Genomic DNA, 16,926 nt, shown 5'->3' with positions numbered 1-16,926 from the left:
TCTTAAATGTTATTATTATATTTATAAATTTTAGTTCTTAGACTAGGATCTACAAGTATGTAACAACCAGACTCCCTAGGACTCAAGCTAGGTCGTTACTATTCACATGCATGCATAGAATTTAAAATGATACATTTTCATAGCGAAATAAATGCTAAATAAATAAAGTCAAATAAAATATTTTCATTAAAACTAAATAAAAGTCAAATAACAAGGTACCCATAAATCATAATTAGAAATTTAATGAGTCTAGAAAACTATAAAAGTTTGGAAACGAATACTAATCAGTAAGTTTCAAACATGAAGATTGAAAGTGGAAAAACATGAAAGAAATCTAAACATCATGAGTGGAAATATAAAACTGGTCCCAGTGGCTCAATCACGGATTCCGCTTATCATTCGCCGGCATGCCCCTACTCTTACTTGAAACATAAACATGAGAAAGGATGAGTATAAAATATTCAGTAAGTAACCCCACTACTAGGGTCAGGCTAGATATCTATGTCCTCTAGATGCCTACGTCTAATAGAATATATAAACTGCTCTAGTCCTCCTAGGACACATACATACATGAAAAACTTGTTTCTATTCTACTGTAGTTAAGTATGCCCACTATCTCTAATAAGTCCCGTAGGATCCACAACCGCTGGTGAATCTCGAAGGAAACACAATCTCTTACGTATGCATGGTTATGCATACACCTCTTTCGTATACACATAACCCACTTAATGTATACCTCTTTCGTACACATGGTTATGTATACACCTCTTTTGTATACACATAACCCATTAAATGTGTACCTCTTCCGTACACCTGGTTAAGTATACACCTCTTTCGTATACACATAACCCATTGAGTGTGTACCTCTTTCGTACACCTGGTTATGTATACACCTCTTTCGCATATACATAACCCATTGAGTGTGTACCTCTTTCGTACACCCTAGATCCTCTCTATGAATATAGAGATGTATACCTCTTTCGTACACATGGTTATATATACACCTCTTTCGTATACATGGTTATGTATACACCTCTTTCATATACACGTAACCCACTGAGCGTGCACCTCTTACGTAGACCCTAGTACCCTCTATGTATATATCACTTTCATACACAACAGTCCTAGTACATCTCTTTCATGTACTAGTGCCCTTGGACATGCATCACTTTCATGCAGTCACATAGTTTGGAAAGGAAAAGAGATTGCATCTAATTTCATATTAGATACAACATTGACTTAATCCTGAGTCCTCTAAAATCTCCTCGTCAACCTCATGTTAATTAACCTCAACATAAGTATTTAGTCTAGTTTTAAATGGATCAACTGTAGCACATCACTTTCATGCACTAAATCATGTAAACAATAAAGTGTTCGGGATTTCATAATATATCATACCGTCTACACATTCTCATAATAAATCGTATAAATATATAGATCAGCAAATGTCTAATCCTCATCTAGCTTTAAGACATTCCAGTAGGAGTGCCACTTGACTCATAATTTAAGGGTCATACTCAATCATCATTTTAATATAACTCATAAAATTCTAAATCAAGCTCATATATAATCATATTCAGATATATTACCACATGCTCATATATCCTTCCTAAACAGTCCATTCGACCTCAGAATAATCAAAATTATCCTCGAAAACAGTTGATCCTCAATATTAAATCTACAGTTTATCGCCTGGTACAAAGACAGTTCCAATAGTAAGATTACCCAACACATGACTCCCCAAAATCCCTTCAAGACTTCAATCTAGTGGCCCGACCTGAACATAAACCACAACTAAGGATTATAACTTAATCTACAGCACCTTTAATACTTCAAATGGCCACGAAGCCTTAAATACTTACCAAAAGCTTAGTGAAATTGGTCTCAAACTTGCTAGACAGCAACTGAATATTTACTTCCGCTCTTCAATCCACGACTAAAACACCCAAATGGAACCTTCGGTCAGAACCCATTAGGATGAAGGCAACGCCCGCGCAAAGACGACAATAAAAGCCCCGACGAACCTGAACGGAGGTACCCACACGCAGATCTGGCTATCCCCGCGAAAATCTGCTGCCTGAGATCTGTAGACAGTGTCGGCGGCTGGTGCTGCACCTCAGACGTGAAGGCCGACAATGGCGGTGACCGATTGGAGGCGATAACGACTCGATCTGTGCGTAAACAATGGAGTAGAGCTCCGATTGTGGTCACTGGAAACGCGAATGGGCGGCGCGGTCACGATTGTGCGAGGGACGAGCAGCGGCGCGAGGCTGGCGACTCACGGCGGTACGACTGAAGACGATTCCAGTGATGACGAACAGCGAGCGGGCGGCGAAGGGCGACGGCGGAGCTAGGGCTAGGGAAGGGTGTTCACGCAAGGAGGAAAAAATTGGAGGTCTCGGTTTCCCTGCGAAAGAAAAGAGAAGGGAGGTTTTTTTTTTAAAAAAAAAAAAAAAAATATATATATATATAATTATATAATAATATTAAAACCCTTTTCTCCTCCTCTTCAAATCATAATTTCAAAAATCAAACCAATTACATTCTCCAAATTTAAAACCTTTGAAAAAAAATATCTAGACATTTACTAAAAATTAAATTAAAATTCAAATATTTCCTTTAAACAAAAATCAAATTTCAAAATTAACAAAATATCCTCAAATTTTACGAAAATATAGAATTTGAATTATGAAGAAAACTCGAGATATTATAAGGTAGTTCTCCTAAATTGATTTCTATACAAGATATATCAAAATCAGAAGTAAGTTTTTTTTTTTTTTTAAGATGATGATTATGTGGTTTCTATTGTTATTTTTCTTTTAAAATATCTCTTTATATTGATATAGACCCTATAAAGTATTATCAATAAAAGTATTATGATTTATTGCACAAATTTAGAAGTATGAAAATTAAAAAGATTGAGAAAATTTTGAAAGTTATTTGTGGATGGTATGATACATATATCCTGACGAGAAACAAGATAATTATCTTGTATTTTAACTTTGAAATTAATTAAAATAAATATATATTAAGTAATACAAACTAAAAATTAAGTTAAAAAAAAGGTTAACAATACCTTATCAAATGTTGTCTTAAAATTTTTTTTATACTAAATTCCTTTTTTAGGCAAGTACTACAGAAATAGGTAACGACACTACCAAAATTTGATTTTAAAATAAATTATAAATTAAAATTGCATTAGTAAAATCCAAACGCACAACTTTAACTATCAAAGTTGTGCCCTCAACCACCGCACCACACTCAAATTTCTAAAAGAATGTAGGTTATATATATAGAGAGTTAAATATTACTTAAATTTTATATTCAAAATAGAATAAGTCTAGGGGAGGCATGTGCCCCCTTGGCCCTTACGTGGCTCCATCGGTACAAAGTCTTATCCATATAGTGCAGACCTTTTAGGTTATTACTTATACATGATTTAGTTGTATATCTACTACATTACATTAAACAACCTTGGATCTTAGTTTGTTATGTGAAATTGTATTACTTGGACATGATTTAGTTGTATATCCTCATATACTTCTTATTTTATTACATAAATAAATTGTATTTACAAATTACAAACTACAAGATCCACAAGATTTAGGATACTAAATCCAACAAAAGATATATTTGTAATTTGAGAAAAAAATAACCTGCAAAACAAAGAAAAAAAACTCGGATGCTAAAGTCAAAATGAGAACTCTATAATGGAGAAGAAGTGAGAAGTTTCCATTATCTCTTATGAACCATAATTATGTATTTACATGGGATTTAATCTAGAATTTATCTTAATCCTACTAGGATTCAAATATGAGTTTTTTTTTCCAATCCCAAATTAGATAGGATTAAATCGTACCTTATCTTATCTTTTCTTATTTTTTATTTATTTTGTCTAAGTCCAAATTCACCTATAACAACATTTCTTCTTGTTTAATATGTGAAATTCTCTCCACCATTCTTAAAATAGTAGGTGAACATATGAATAAAACGAAATTTATGTTAGTTAGATCCTTAAAAAATGCTACTATATTTTGGGAAAAACTTTTTGGTTCCTTGGTTTTGATTTTTGAATAATAGTATACGCTTAATCCTTAGGTTTCAAAAAATTACTTTTTTTTAAAAAAAATAATAATCTCTATATTTTAAGTTTAGCTTATACTTGGTCGCTAGATTTCAACATTTACATTTTTATTCTGAAGTTCTAAATTTAGTTTCAACTTGATCTTTAGATTTTTAGATTTTACATTTATTTTTTGAATTTTTATTAATGTTGTCACTTCTGGATCCTTGATGTTAACTTTTAGTTAATTAATTAATAAAAACTATGATGTGAATTTTTACTTAATCACTAATGAAAACCAATTTAATTGTTTCAAATATGACATTTTTTGTGTGAGGAGTTGGCGGCTAGGCCTTTGTCCTATATTGGTCGGTTACAGCTTATTCGGTTTGTTCTGCAAAGCTTTCGAGTAAATTGTTGAAGAGATTGAAATTCCCACATTAGAAGCGTATGAACGCCTTGTGTCTCGAATTTCATTTGTAAAATTCAATAAAACAGAGAGATGGAAACACTAGGTAAATAACAAGTCTTAGGCATGCTTTTTCTACTGAATTTACAGAGAAAAATAGGAAAATCGAATACTAACCCTTGAAGAGAGTTCTAGAGAGAATTTTTGATAGAGGGATGAAGATCTTGGGAGGAGTTTTATGTGAAAATGGAAAACATGTAATCAAGCTAATGAATAAATCCTTTGCCTTATTTGCACACTATGAGAGATGAACTCCCTCCACTAATCAAAATAACTCCCTAGGAGTTATAATTTAAAAAATAAAATTTAATTATATTAATTATTAATATAATTAAATTTAAATTATATATTATATCTTATATAATATATAACCTATAGTTTATTATATTGCATATAATAAAATCTATACTTTATAATCTCTCATATGAAGGAAACTGTAAGGTCCACAGCGAAAGCGAGATCGATCCTAATTTTCAATTTTTCACATAATTAAAATTACATAACAGAAAATATGCATTATACAGAGAATTTTGCAACAGGTTTTGGAGAAGGAATTATGGAAGAATTAAAACTTACCCTTGAAGCCAAAAGGTATTCACGTATTCCCTCGATCCAGTCACGAACTCTCCCTGTACTAAAGCCAACAATTCAAAAGGCCACCACCACAAGTGAGCCTCCTATATTCTCCTTAGGGGATGAAAATAAGCAGGAGGTGTGGGCTCTGCTACCTTTTTAGAAAGAAGGAAAGGAGTTTTTAGATGAGAGGAATTTTTTCTCAAAAGGAAAACACACCCAGAGCAACTCACTGTCTTCCTTCTCGTGAAGGAGATGAAAACGTGAAAAAAAAAAAAAANTTAGCCACACGATTGAGTTAGAGAAAAATAGGGGGAGTGAGCTATAACTCTCTCCTTTGTTGAATTATTTATTAAATTCAAATAATTTAATAAATAAATAAATAAGTATGTATGTGTATGTATATATATATGCGTGTGTGTATGTGTGTGTATGATAACCAACTTATTATATATTATATATCAAACTATATGTTATATCGAATATAATACATAACCTATAGTTTTTATATTATATCAAATACAACATATAACCTAGAGTTTGAATTTTTCTCAATCAATCATGGTATTTAATATAAATCCAATTCATATTAAATTCAATTATATGAATCTCATCCATACAATTAGTATTTGAATCACATTCAAATATTTAATTCCTCTCAAAATAAACTTTATCTTATAATATATCAAATACATTATATTAGTTATATCACATATAATTAATTCCCTCAATTAATTTGAAAAATTCTAATTAATACAAAATTAATTCTTAATAATTCATATTGAGCTACAGAGGGGATCTTATGGAACTGTAGATTGAAACTCCAATGGTACTTGAATAATTAATTAAACTCCTCTAATTAAGTTATTCAACATCCATTAACTGTCGGTCATTCTACTAAAGACCGACAGCTACACTCTCCGTACTACAGATATATTTTTATGTTCATTAGATATAATCAGTCAATAGTGTGATGACTCTTCATAAATTGCTCGTAAGTACAGTTGAGCCAAAATTATCATTTTGTCCCTGTAGTTACATATAACTTCTTAAGTACCACTGATCCCTCTAATAAACAATAAGTCATAGTTCAACTATAATTAAATCCCTTTTGAGCCAAGAGAGGGTGCAGCCACATTGTTTACGCATTGAAATCAGTGCTTAAAAGAACAATTTATCTACTTACCCCGACATCAAGGAATGAGTGAATTCTGTCTTGTGTAGTTGTGTTCCCAACTTCCTAATCAGATGAATCCCCAAAATGGTAGGCATATTGAGTCAGCAATCGGGCCACTCTTACCCATACAAATCAAAGGACCGTCTTCATAGACAGAAGTTCACAACTCACTCAAGATTCAGGTCATGTCACTTATGGTCATCCTAATGAAATGTAAGTCTCTATTATTAACGGTCTTATATAATGAGACTAGTCATTTTGTGATTCGGTCTTATACAAATCCTTTGTATATTATACCCCACTTGCATGTCTCCACATGAATGATCAGGATAAAATCATTTATAGTACTCAACACTTGTGACATCTAAAAGGCGGGTCGTATCCGTAATGTCACCAGGATAAGGTACCCAGCCGTATCCATCTACTACAAACCATTTAGGTTATCATTTAAACATGATCCATCTGTATGTCTCTACATACATGTTTAAATTACATAAAATAACCTAGGATCTTTGTTTATTGGATTGGGTGTATGCTCATAAGTAATAATTATTTTAATAATAACAATTTGTTTATACAGAGTTTACAAACTACGAGAATACAAGAGAGATTTAGTACATCAATCCCAACATCATATAACCTATAGTTTTAATTAATAGGAATCATACTCATATTAAATTTAACTTATAGTTTTGATATGAATCTTATTCATAAAATTAATATTTGACTCATATTCAAATATTTATATCTCTCATTAAACTTTTATTATAATGTATCATATACTTTATATTAATTGTATCACATACAATTAATTCCCTTGAATTAATTTGAACAATTCTAATTAATCCAAAATTAATTTGATTCTCATTAATCTTTATTAAGCTAACAAGGGGATCTTATGGATCTACAGATTGAAGTTCCAATGATACGAGATTAATTAATTGAACTCGTTAATTAATCCTCATTCATTAACTGTTCACTCCAATAAAGACCCACAACTACACTCTTTGCACTGTAGATATATTTTTGTGTCTATTGAATACAACCAATCATCACTATGTTGACTCTTCATAAATTGCTCATAAGTACAGTTGAGTAAAAATTATCATTTTACCCCTATAGTTACATCTAACTTCTTAAGTACCAATGATCCCTCTAATGAACAATTAGTCATAGTCCAACTATTGAACCCCTCTTGGACCAAAAGAGTGTGTGGCGCCACATTGTTCAAGACTCAGAATTAGCCCTTAAGGGAGAAATTTATCTACTTACCCTAACAATGGGAATGAATGGATTTCTTCTTGTGTAGCTGTGTTCCTAGCTCCTCAATTAGACGAATCCCCAAAATGGTAGGCATTTGAGTCATCGAATCTAGCTACTCTCACGCATGCAAATCAAAGGACCACCCCTATTCACAACTCATTCAGGATTAAGGTCAAGTCACCTATGGTCATCTTGGTGAAATGTAAGTCTCTTCTAGTAATAGCGTTATATAAAAAGAGACTACCCATTTCGTGATCCAGTCTTATACGAACTCTTTGTATAGGATACTCCCGCTCACATGTTTCCACATGAATGATCAGGATCAAATCATTTGTAACATTTTACAACAATTGCAAAAATTACATAGCGGGTCATATTTGTAGTGTCACCAAGATAAGATACACAACCTTATTCATCTACTACAAATCGTTCAGGTTATTACTTAAACATGATCCACATGTATGTTACCACATATATTTTTAAGCTACATGGAATAACCTTGGATCTTAGTTTATTGGTTTTGGGTTAATGCGACTAAATATCAAAACTTATTTTATTAAAAAAAATAATCTATTTGTACAAATAAAATCTACAAACTACAAGACCACGAAATTTAGGGCATCAATCCCAACAATTGGACCAGTGTGTTTGTTATATCGATGAGAGTTGTGCATGACTTAGATCATGTACTTCGATTTTATCTTTGGAGAGGGAAGATGAACAACATTGATGGGGCCAAGGTTGCTTGGTTGGATGTTTGTCTTCCATGTGGTGAGGGTGATTTGGTATCTGTCATATTCCGTCCTTTACTATTGTTATTATCTTGAAGTTGTTATGGCTTTTCTTGATTCATTCTGGATCCTTGCAATTGCTTGATGTTATGTGCAAGCGCACGCATCGAGTAATAATATAGTAAATGGTCTTGGCCGAGTATCGTCTTCAGGGAATTGGTTTTCAATTCTTTTAGCTACTAAGAGATTGTTCTAATTTTATTTAGGGGACCAACTTGTGATGAAAACTAATCTAATCTAAAACCTAAAGCAAAAAAATGGTAATAAACATCGCAAAATTGGACAAAACCATATCTTAGGTAATGACTTTGTTAATAGATTAACTAACTTAATTGTTTAACTTATAGATTGATATAATACCAATTATTGACCTAGAAGTCTAATATCTAGATATCCTCTTTTGAACACAACCCTTTCTAATACCTTGCCATCAATTAGGGATGAACAAGAAATACTAAAAAACTGAGTTAGCCAACTCAAATCGACTGAACCGACATCAATCGGCCGATCTAATACATGGTTTGGTCAGAGGTCGGTTTTGCACATAGCAAAACTGACAACTGACAAATCGGTCGGTCAACAAGTCTCAAAAGACTCAAACCGACCAAACCAGCCGATTTACACTAAAAAATTCCCATAATTCCACTACTCAAAACGTGCGTTAACCATTGGATATGTAAAAAAATGATGGGAAAACATGAAAATCATGGGCTGGTTAAAACCACTCATGGTTTTCATTTATAGGCAATGATTACCTATAATAGTAATCTTCACCTATTTAAAAAATATATTTTTTTCAAAAGATAACTTTTTTTTTATATTTTTTTAATCTTTTTACCTTCTTCGTTTCTTCTTCCCTTCTTTTTCTTATAATTTTTCTTTTTTCTTTTGTTCTTTGCAGCCATATCTTCATCTCTTTTTTTCTTTCTTTCTTTTTTCTCATTTTCCTACCATTTTTTTTCTTCTTCTTTTCTGTTTTTAGTTTTCTACTCTCTTTTTAGCTTTCGAATATCTCCTTCATTTTTCAGCAAAGCTGGCTGAAGATGTTGAATAAAAAAATCGATCGACCTGCCTGAGTAGTTGATCGATCGACAGTACTATACTCACCCAAACCAACGAGTACTAACTGCCAGCAACCAAAGTATTGGTGGTCGATGTCGGTCTGAGCTTAAAACTGACATCGACCTACCAATGATCTATTGGAATGTATGTCTTAAAGCCTCATAGTTAATAAGTTATTTGAAATAATTGTTGATTATTTTATATATGCAATTATCCATTCAAGAAAAACCCAAGATTATTTTATGTAACTTGAACAGTATATGGTAAACATACAGGTGGATCATGTTCAAGTAATAACGTAAATGGTTTGTAGTAAATGGATAATGTTGGATGCCTTATTATGGTGACACTACGGATACAACTCACTTTGTAAATGTTACAAGAGTTGTATTGTTACAGTTTGATCCGTATAGTTCATATGGAGACATGCGAGTGAATGTATTCTATACAAAGAGTTTGTATAAGACTGGACCACGAAATTATTAATCTCTCTTTGTAACACCGTTGACTGAAGAGATTAACAGTTCATAGGATGACCATAGGTAATTCGACCTCAATCCTGAGTGAGCTATGAAATTCTATCTACAAGAATAGTCTTTTGATTTCTATGAGCGAAAGTGTCTCGACTTGCTGACTCAATAAGCCTATCATTTTGGAGATTTGTCTGAGTAGGGAGCTTGGAACATAACTATACAAGATGGAATTTAGTCCTTCCCATTTTTAGGGTAAGTAGATGGTTTGCTCCCTTAAGTACTGACTCTAGGTCTTGAACAATGAGACCCCTCCCTCTCACTGGCCCGAGGGGGTTTTATTTATGGTAGAACCATAAACAGGTTGTTCATTAAAGGATCAGTGGGACTTAAGAAATAAGAGGTATTTACAAGGATAAAACAATAACTTGACCAAATTATAGTTACAAGCAATTCGTGAAGGGTTGACTTACTGATAATTGGTTATATCCATGAACACAAAAATATATCTACAATACGAAGAGTGCAGTTGTGGGTCTTTAATGGAGTGACCCACAATTATTGAAGATTGATTGATTTAATTAAAGAGATTAATCAATTTAATCTCGTATCATTAGAGCTTATAACCTGTAGGTTCATTAGGTCCTCTACTAGCTCACTAAGGGTACAACAAGGATTATTTAGTTTTGGAAGAATTTGAATTGTTCAAATTATAAGGGAATTTATGCTGATTGTATATGATACAATTAATATAATGTATATAGATACAATATATAATAAAGTTAATTTTGAATGAGATACAAAATTAAACTATATAATATGAGAGAATAATGTATTTGAATAAGATTCAAATATTAAATAATATCAATGAGATTCATATTATAATTATATGTTAAATTTAATATGAATGAGATTCATATTAAAACCATAGGTTAAATTTAATGTGAATGCGATACACATAAAGCTATAGGTTATGAGAGGAAAATACATTTGAATATGATTCAAATGTATGATATTTAATTAATTAAGATTAATTAATTTGATTTAATTTAAATTAAATTAAATATTAAAAATGAACTCTTCTGTTGTTAGAGGGGAGTTAATGTGAGTTAACGTAAGTGGGAGGGGAGTTATCTCCCTCCTCACTAAAAATTGCAAAATCGTTTTGCATAAAAGAAGGGAGAAGAATTGTTTTTCTTGTACCTATTTTTTACACTCTCATAATCTCTCATAACACAAAAAAACTGATAGAAAAAAGGTTTCTCTGTAAATCTCTTCCCTTGTCTTCCAAATAGAGTTCCAACAAGTCACATCCTTACCAGAGAATAGCGTGGAAGACATAGTGGTAGTGTCTTGTTTGAGACTTGAAGAAGAGTTGTTGAGGTCGTGATCATAGCAAGGATTTGGAGAAGATTGAAGAATTTATTGGAGTTAGCATGTAATTAACTGAAGCAAATCGAATCATTAAGCATTCTAATTTCTTAAATTTTAGCAACTAAGCAAGCATGTTCATAAATAAAAATAGTGGTTTTGAAATTATACCTTTGAAGAACACTTCAATCTTTGAATTCAGCTTGAATCTTCACTCCAAAATGTTGTAGACCACCACTTAATCTTCCCTACTATCCTCTAGGACCTTAAATTGGATTGTGGGATCCAAAATGAGCTGGAATTTGAAGGGAATATTGAGAGATTTTAGAGTTTTGGTGAAGAATTTGAGAGAAAAACCCTTTTCTCTTAAAATCAATTACATGAACTCAATTTCAGCCAATTGAATTTGTTTTTAAACAAAATATGCATGCTATTACAATGTCTATCAGCTTGACACCAAAACTTCAACTAACTTGAGTGGATGATGAGGTGTTTTGATGGGTGGAAAAAATGGGAATTTTCCATTAATTCAATTTTTCCATTTTGAAAAAGTGAATTTAAAAAAGAACAAATATCATTTTTCTTTTGAAATCAAATTTCAAAAATGGAAAAAAAATCAATATTTATATAATATCAATTCAATAATTAATATTAAATAAAAACCATTAATTTTAAACAAGAATTAATTCTATAATTAATGTTGGATAAAATTAATTCTTAAATTTAATTAAACATTTTAATTAATTAATTTAATATCAAATATTAAATTAATAAAATACAAATTCCTTGACAATGAATCTCTATTCATGTAATTAATATTTAAATCAAATTCAAATATTTAATTCTCCAATTTCGTTTAATTCGATAATTAAATGTGTAATTATATTGTATATAATTACTAATTCCATTAATTCGAATTTGAACGCTTCAAATTGTCTCATCACTCTATTCTAAGGTTTAGTCTGTTTGTGAGTGAGTAGGGGGCCTAATGGACCTACAGATCATGCGCTCCAACGATCCGAGATTAATTGGTTAAACTCTTTGTACCTAATTAACCAACATTCGTTAACTACTGGGTCACTCCACTTAAGCCCAGTAGTTGCACTTCCCTCCCTGTAGATATATTTCTATCTAATAGATATAACCACAATCAGTAAGTAGACCTTTCACAAATTGTTTGTAATACTGGTGGATCAAAAGTTGTTTTACCCTCGAGATTACATCTTGTTTCTTAAGTCCCACTGATCCTCTAATGAACAAATGTTTTGTGATTCAATCACCAAACCGAGTTCCTCTCTGGCCAATGAAGGATAAGGCTCTTGTTTAAGACTAGAGTCAGTACTTAAGAGAATAACCATTCTACTATCCCTAAAAGTGGGTAGGAGCGAATTCCATTTTGCATCTTATGTCCTCAGCTATCTTCCCGGTCTTACTCTTGAAATGGGAGGCTTATTGAGCCAGTGCTATTGAGCCAACCCTCACCCATGCAAATCTAAAGATAATCTTGTATAAACAAGAATTCATGATTAGCTCAGGATTAAGGACAATTTACCTAGGTCATCGCTTTGAAATAGTCAGTCTTAAACAGTAAACAGTGTTATAAAGTAAGAGTGATTTATTTCTTGGTCCGGTCTTATACAAACTCTTTACACAGCATGCCCCCACTCACATGTCTCCACATGAACGAATTAGGATCACATCGTTTGTAGCACTTTTCGATAATTGTAATATCTACAAAGTGGATCACATTTGATAGTATCCCCAGAATAAGGTACCTAGCCTTATTCGTATACTATAAACTATTTTGGCTATCTACTTGAACTTGATCCATTCTTATGTCTCCACATAAAATCCAAGTACTCATGTAACAACCATGGATCTTAGTTTATTGGATTTAAGTTCTTTCTAAAACGAAATGGGGAACCATATATTCAATAACAACTTTATTGAATAAAACTTCAATAACATCTATATTGATTAACATAATAAATTTATTGTTTACAAACCACGAGTTTTAAGACATAAAACCCAATAGAATTATCGTTAAAGGTAATTCTTTGTTTCCCTTGATTTCTTCACTGTTAAAGCATGCTTAATAAAATATGTTTAATTTCTTTGTACTTCTTGTTATATTCAAAACATAAATTAAAAGCACATGCGTCCACGTGCTTCCACTCCAGGATTCGATCCCTTCATGATCACCCTTACCACCAACTCATTATCATGTAATCAATTAATTAGATGCAGCATTAAATTTATTCATCAAAGATCTCTATTATTTTCCTATCATTTTCGTGCGTTAGTGAAAAATAGTCTAACATATTAGATCTAACCTAAAGTCTTCTCTCTCGAGCAAGAAATCAAGGAAACAAGTAATTAGATGCAGCATTAAATTTCTTCATCAATTATCTCTTTATTCTCCTATCACTTTCTTGCATAATTGAATAATAGTTTAACATATTAGATCTAACCTAAAGTATTCTCTCTTAAGCAAGAAATCTATTAGACATCATTCAAACATTGGCCAATTGTCCAAAAGCCATAAGAATAAACATGCTAGAATAATCAATGCATTCAACAAATCCAAGAAACAATCTTGATAGTTTTCAACAATCCATAACTACATCAAAACCCTAATAATTACAACTCAAAAACTCATGGCTATGATAGAAATATTAACATACCACATCGTTCAAAATATAGAAATATCAGGGATTAAATAGGGAAAGAGAAGCAAGTCGAGCTCTTGTATGTCGTCCTCAAGTTCGAGATTGTCCTTCAATGATCTCCTTATACACCAATCTTTATAAAGCTTCAAAATGTTGTCTCTGTCCAGAAATCAACTTTTAATCGTCCTCATGGAGGCCCTAATCGAACTCCTAGTCCACCTCCCCTAAAAATGATGGAAAAAGAAGAATATATATACAAATAGTGCTACCCCTTTTCAAATCTCGAGTTGTAGCGCCACAGCACATCGTGAACACCTTTTTCATCTCTAAACAAAGCCAAGGTCAAACTTTGAACTCCCTAGGGTTATTTTTGCCATTTTATGCTCCAATTAGCTTGTTCTAGTCCAAAATCTTGATTCCTAAAAGTAGACAAATAAAGCATCAACAAACACATTTATGCAATAAAACTAACACTAAGCCTAAGTAAGCATTTTTTTAGTGTTTTTTACCATGGTTGTTGAGGGTAAATGGTAATTGTAAAATTGAATACACTAGCAAAATGATCAAACCTCAGTTACTAGAGCCAGATGGTATAACAAGGCTTAGATATGAAAATAATCAAAGACTTGAAAGAACTTCATAATATTTGGAGACTCAAAACATAGTCGAGGCACGCTTCTGGTAAGCGTTGTTTTAAAGACAATTATTCGCTCTGCATGAGTTGCAAGCAGACTACAATGATCGTCTCAGCAAATACAATGACTAACTCCAATAAAACTGCAACCTCGAACTACTCGGATCTGGCAGAACTCTTGGATACTTGCTCTCAACTTAACTTAAGAACAAAATAAAGAAAGAAATGAGAGAACTCTTCTATTTGGAATGAGATGCTACAAATGAAAAACCAAGTTGCTCTAGCAACTTGGTGACTCTCCAAATTACAAAATAAGACCAAATAAATACAAAAATTGAAATTTTTTTTTTCAAATTTAACTTAATTGAGTTATTACTTAACAAAAATAAACTCATTTAGATTGATAAAAACTACAAATTTAACTTTTACATATTAAATTTGTACATGAAACATCATTTTAATTTGAAGTTTCAATTCAATTTGAAAGTTTTTAAACAATGAATTTAATCTACACAATTAAATTCATTTTATGTTTCAAATCTTGGTAGGCTCGAATTTACCGTCGCCCATAAACCCTTGCTATACAAATAAAGTTTATAAATCACTGAACGAACTACTTATAATAATTGGTAGTACAAGCGGCAAGTCTGAAGTCGAACCTCAAGAAAGCACGGAAGATTAGTTCATCGAAGCTCGTTTTCAATTAAAGTGGTAAATTGGGAGGGGGGAGGGGGTGGGGGAGGATTGATAATTGAAAGTGCATGAAAATAAAATACGAGAAAATAAAAGATATAAATGTAATTAAAGGAAACGATCTAGCTTAATTGAATCAGAATTGACCAATGTAATTCTTGTTCATTGATTTGTTTAAATACAATTTTAGTTTCTTGATTATGCCTAGCCCAATTGATTGGAATCTCAATCAATGGTCCTAATCACCTAATTAATCAACATGCATAGAAAATGAATCTGCTCCATACAAATTAACGAATCATATTAAGTTCTAGGGATAACGCTAGGATGAGTGTTCGACTTCCAACGTCTAATTAAACATTCAATATGATTTCTCTCTAGGTTGATAGGAGCAATACTTTTTTAGGCAACATATCTCAGGCCTAATAAATCGCAAGCTTAACTAACCTATTGCTTCCAAAGGGATTAACCTATAATTTCATGTCACATATTACAAGTCAATCCCTAAGTATTAGAATCACACAACAAAATCATTGGTTGTCAATCAATAATAAAATCATGCAATTCATAAAACACAAAATTCAGGTTGAAACTCATAAACAAGAATAAAAAGATTACATTCAAACAAAAACTCCCAAAAGCTACATTGTTCCAAAATCCCTAAAACTAGAAAATAGCTAGAACTTACCTTCCCATGGAAATGGAGAAGACAAGTCCCAGCACTGTTCCATTAGTTACATGAGATGGGAAGAAAAAGGGAGAAAAATGCAAGTGGAGAGGTAATAAGAGGATAAAATTGGCTTCGGAGTTGATTTGAGGTCGGTTCCCCTACCCTAAATCGAAGACAGATATATATAGCAATCGTCGCAGCGTCGCAACTGAGCCTTGCGCGCACGCGTCTATCAGTCATAATCTAAAGCATCGCGACGCTACTCTGAGCTCCAACAACGATTAGTACTGCCTTGTAGCATTGTGCAACGCTCGTTTGGGCGTTGCGACGCTCCGTCCAGGGGCACTTTTATCTATTCACATTCTTTTGAAGCCTGATTGCTCAAATTAGCTACTAATTGCTCCAAATTAACCGCAAATAGCTCGTAATGACGAATTCTACCTCCAAGATACCCGATACCTTTAAAATCACTAAATAAATACATTAAACATAGTAACGACCTAGAATTAAGAAGAGGAAAATAACACATTTTTAATGCTATCAAACACCCATAACTTAATTCTTGATCATCCTCGAGCAAGGTAGAATCGCACATTCCTACAGAAAATTATGCTTGCTCCATCACAAAAGTCGTTACTCTAGTCTCAACAGTCTATAAGGATGAGAATTGCAATAAAGCACATTTTAAAATTATTCTAAACTATTCATGCACGAGTGAGTCAAAAGCCCTACTAATTAAGCTTGCAAAACTTGGAATGGTTTTATAAAGCCCTCAATTCGTTGTCCCCTACAATGGCTCGAAGGTTCAAGACCCAAGCTTCCTAGACTCAACTTGTAATGACACACTTAAGGAAACTAAACTTTTATTTAATTTTTGTTTTCAATTTTTTTCTTTACCTTTTTTTTTTTTTTACTTAACACGAAAGAGGAAATATTATCTAGACACGTCACTTCGTTTTAGCTTTCCCACACGGGTGTCATACAATTCATCCAACTACAAGCAATGTCTCCTAACAAGGTG

The 16,926-nt window shown here is 32.4% G+C and overlaps 1 long non-coding RNA gene across 1 annotated transcript; it reads right to left on the bottom strand.

Moving 5' to 3' along the window:
• Positions 1-1,527: 1,527 nt before the first annotated feature.
• Positions 1,528-2,435, bottom strand: LOC120083264. The gene is made up of 2 exons (XR_005483393.1): positions 1,863-2,435; positions 1,528-1,777 (listed from the first exon to the last, which is right to left on the bottom strand). It is a non-coding gene; the product is annotated as an uncharacterized LOC120083264 (long non-coding RNA).
• Between the last annotated feature and the right edge of the window lie 14,491 nt (positions 2,436-16,926).

The sequence above is a fragment of the Benincasa hispida genome, chromosome 8 (genome assembly GCF_009727055.1).
Source record: "Benincasa hispida cultivar B227 chromosome 8, ASM972705v1, whole genome shotgun sequence".
Taxonomy (NCBI): domain Eukaryota; kingdom Viridiplantae; phylum Streptophyta; class Magnoliopsida; order Cucurbitales; family Cucurbitaceae; genus Benincasa; species Benincasa hispida.
The sequence above is the reverse complement of the archived record's forward strand: the minus strand, read 5'-3'. Positions and strand labels throughout refer to the sequence as shown.